Raw genomic sequence first — 4,950 nt, 5'->3', positions numbered from 1 at the left:
ATATTTTTTTTTTTTTTATTACCTTAATTTATTTGTACTCACAGAGAAGAGCTTTGTGGGTTGTCCAAGTAATTAATTTTGACACAAAGGTATGTAGCCTGGTTTTACCAGACCCTCGTACTCATTGCGTTTCATATAAGGGTCTGGACCTTCACAATTGAGCTCCGTTATCAGGTGGGAGGGGTGAACTCCTTTGAAACCATTGGATCTGATTTTCGATAGCGTTTGGTTGTGACGTATGTAATGCGTGAGTGAAGCAGCTATTATAACTCTTGGGGGCATTCCTTGCACATTCCAAGGCTTCAATTTTAAATTCTGGATATTTGGGAGCAGAGCCAGAACGCATTGAAGAGCTTCCATTAGTTTCGTATCCACCGCCATTGCCAAACTACAACCAGCAAATGCGGAGCAAATGCTACAAGCCCCGCCCCCGCTCACTGAATGGTAGGTTGAAATTCAACCGATGTAACGCTGAGATCAGACCCAGACGTACATGTAGGGAAATTATAATTTACAATGGTCTTCCTAGTCTCAACTATAGGGTCTAGAAATGCAAAGCATGGGTCTGTGGGGGCTTTTTAAAGGAACATTTGGCATGAGGTGGACTAAAAAAAATAAAATAATCAACATTACAACTGTAACCAGTAAAATCAGTGTCTTATACAAAGATCATCTTTATGAAACACAAAATTAAAAAGTATAATATAATTCTGACCTGCCTTCGATCTCAGCTTTAAACGGTTCTTAAGAATGCTGTGATATCACGTGAACACCACCTATTGATGTCCTCGTGTTTCTCCCACGAAAAATGGTAGAGTTCACAAATTTAATGCTAGCTATGTTGTAACATGAGCCAAAAGGTAAAGATAGAACATTTTACAAGGAGATATGTGATGAAAATGGTTCACTGTTGCATGCTCTTTCCAGTGGTCATTTTGCTAATAATATACAAGAAATGTTAAATCGAATAGAGGGTAAACATGTTGTAGTTTCAGCTTCTGAATTCTTCTTTGGTGTGTCATAGAACAACCCACACAATTGATGCCTACTACACTGTTGTTTACAGATACAATCAATTCAAAGCATTCATATTAATGGACCTAGTCTACAGTTTACGATGTATTAGCTGTAAAGTTTTTACAGCATTGCATTTGTTAAAGATGCTGAACCTGATTTCCCTATTCTCAAACAGTGACAGAAGGAGGAAGTTGAGTTTAAACTGTTAGCTGTGGCCCGGCATTCATTTATACAGCATTTAAACCCCAAAATATAAATAGCTGATACACACATCACTCAGCTTTGTGTGCTGTAGAGCAGCTCTAAGCATCACATGTTTAAGAGTCTGTGGTACATCGGTGTTACAATGTGCACACAGGAGGAGCGCCTCTGTGTGCTGAAGGGGGACTTAGTGGTGCAAGGGGTGAAAATATATTCATTCAACGGCTTACAACCCAAAGCTAGCAGAAAATTAGCTAGTTCTTTGCAGTTGCAGCAATTTAAACGCTGATATTTTCGCTATTTGTCATCAACCTGAGAGACCCACGATACCCCTGTCACCAATTGGTCATAGACCCCCCAAAAAAGCAGGTGGTCGTCATCAGAGCCCATCCAAATGTGCATGTTTGTATCAAGCTAAAGCTGCGGACAACATGCAGGAAATATTTGTTATTGATTACTCACAAGTTGCTGCTTTTATAAGGAAAAATGTGAGATACAGGAGCTTTTTTTGGACTGTGATGACTGGGTTTTGCCACTAAAGGCCAGTGCTGTTGCATGTACAGTAGTTTCCAATAATTCTGGTGTGAAACGATTCTTTTCTTCTTTTTCTTTGTGTAAATGGATTTGTTTATTGACCTAAACTGTTGCATTGTTACACATAACAGCATGCAAATTGATCTGTGGCCTTTATACAGTTAGTTCTCTTTTGGAGCAATAACAAAGCATGTGTTTGAAGCTACACTTAGGCCGACCTTATTAAAGCTTGCACAAGCGTTGTCAATCTTGAAACTTCAAGCTGTAAATCCAAATCCACTACAATCATATGTGCTGGAACACCAAACTCTCCAATTTATAGTAAATGATATGCCATTAACTGTCAGTTTTAACTTTAAATATGTAAATGTGACTTTTTATTGATGAAATGGAACAGTTTTAGATGTCTTTTAATCTCCTGACTGAATGTGTGTGTTGGGTTTCATTTCAGCTAATTGATTTGATAATTTGTGTAGAAAATATTGGAAGCCTACTTACTTTGTTTTGTAAACAGAATTGTAGATACATGTAGATAATAACTGTACTTTTAAAATGTGAGATTTAGTCTTGTAGCATTTTTCGGGATTAGGAATGATGTGAGATCTATAATAAAATTGCTGGTTTAATGGACCAAATGTTTTACTTGAGAGGAGATTATCTATTCCTCCCTTTTATTGTTTTTTTAATCTTGTTTTTTTTTTTGCTATTATAATATAATGCTCAATTGTTTGTATTTTCTTTTTCCCCCAATAAAATTGGTAAACCTACTTTGTGTATTAACTACAGTTATTAACTAACTAGACGGTTGCTTCGATCTCCTGACCAGGGCCTGTCTGTGTTGTGTTTGCATGTTCTCCCCGGGTCTGACTGAACTCCGGTTTCCCCTCCCTGCCACTGAAAGCATTCCGGCGTGGCGTGTTTACATGCATGTTCAATAACATGTACTGTCGCGACCAAATAAATACATTTCCTTAACTCTTGAAAGACCACTCTTGGAACCACCACCTTGGCATGGAGGAGGGGTTTGAGCACCTGAATGATCCTGGGGGCTCTGTTGTCGGGGCTTCGTGCCCCTGGTAGGGTCTCCCATGGCAAACAGGTCCTATAGGTGACGGGTCAGACAAAGAGCGGTTCAGAAGCTCCTTATGAGAGACCAACAGGCCAGGTTAATTGGGATGGATGGATGGATGGATGGATGGATGGATGGATGGATGGATGGATGGATGGATGGATGGATGGATAACTCTTGAAAGAAGACTTTAGTGTTTGGTTAGTTTCAAGTGACAATAATTGAGGCTGTAGATTATGGCCACAGTATTTCAATACTTTAGATTACAGCCCGCGAGTTTCATGTGTAGGTACAGGGAACAAGAAAGTACCTACACATGTAAATACACGTAATTACACATTAAAATGCGAGGTATAAAGGTGTCTAAAGTGTAACAAGAGTGTACAACGTATTACAGGTGTTTTGGCCGTCATATAGATGTGCCAGCTTTATAAAGTGCATACTATAGTTTCATAAACCAGGGAAAATTACAGCATAACTGATTTGGTAAAGTGAGACTATGTACACTTTTAAGTTTATTTAATGAATTCATACTTGCAGTGAAAGACTGATCAGCAATAACAAACAATAAAATTGTATCAATAAAATTATTGTTCATAATAGCGATTGTGGCGCAGTTGGTAGAGCGGGTCGTCTCGTGATCGGAAGGTCGAGGGTTCGAATCCCAGCTCCCCCAAATGCACACTGTCGTTGTGTCCTTGGGCAAGACACTTCACCCTACTTGCCTCCAGTGTCTGCGTATTGGTGTATGAATGAATGGGTGATTGGTTCCTTACTGTAAAGCGCTTTGGGCCTGATAAAGGTAGAAAAGCGTTATATAAGTTGAGTCCATTTACCATTTACCATAATGATCAACCTTTCAAGTCCTGATTGTACAGTCTGGCCGCTGTTGGCAGCACAGACTGTTCAAATCTTCCAGTGCGGTAATTGTACTCGGAGATCTTATTACCGCTGTGTAAAAGTCTTGAGAGCTCTGAACTCTGGGTTTAGTGGGTGTTCACTGTGGTCCATCTCTCTGACCAACTTCACAGCAGCCTTCTCTCTCCTGCTCTGCAGTGTGAGTAACTCTGGTGTTGCTCCTCCTCTAGAGATGCTCTTCAAAGTTCTCTTTTGCACCGTCTCCAGTTGTGCAGCCTGATCATTGTTGCACCACCAAGATGACACTGCCATACAAAGAGCATGGTCTCCACAGTGGTGTAGATGGTTAGTGGATCCTGTTGTGGAAGGCCCTTTTATTACACCTTGTACCCCTGTGTTACACATACAACTACTGTATATATTGCACACCTTTATTACTTTGTACACCGTTATATTTTAATGTATAAATTACATAGGCCTACATATGTTACTTTCTTGTTCCCTGTTCCTACACATGGAACGAGCTGTCAATAATTTGAATTTTCTTGCTAGAATCAGAAACAGAATATTTTTTATTACCATAAAACTAGGATTTTTTTTTTTTAGTTCAATCGTGCAACATGAAACATAAAAACACATAACTTAGATTAATGATAAACTATAAAACCTTTAAAACTATAGACCATAAGGGCATGCGTAAAGAAGATTGAAATAAAAGATGATAAAGACAACAACATTTTGACACAGAACAACAGTGTGAGTGTATTTTCAGCTGTGCAGGTGCATTAAGTGTTAGCAGCAGATGTGTGACCACATAGTGCCATAGAGCAGTGCAGTCCCATTCAAGCGGCAGCATTTGTAAAGCAGGATTTTTCATTGTTTTGTTAATTATTATCCTGTTCCCTTTGTAGACTTATTTAAAAACAATAGCTAATATGTTAAGTAAAACTTAAGAATGGAAGAATCCAATAATAAAGTCAAAAACAGCAACAACAACAGATTCTTTGTTGCATTGAATGAAATGTTATCCATCACATTTTTCACATTTGATTTCTTATCTTAAATGTAATGTTTTTCAACGCACCTTGTTTAATAAACGCCTTTAAACCTGATGCTTGTGCAGCTGCGTGAGGAGTGTGAGACTCGAGTGAGGACAGAGCTGTCGCACAGCGCCCTCTGGTGGCCTCGGCCTGAAAAGAGGCCTGGCATTTTGTTTGGCGCCGATGGAGGGAGTCACTCCTGAGATCTTTGCTCAATCAGACGGCACAACT

Source organism: Gobius niger, assembly GCF_951799975.1.
Source record: "Gobius niger genome assembly, chromosome: 1".
Lineage (NCBI taxonomy): Eukaryota > Metazoa > Chordata > Actinopteri > Gobiiformes > Gobiidae > Gobius > Gobius niger.
This window is presented reverse-complemented; position numbering follows the sequence as displayed.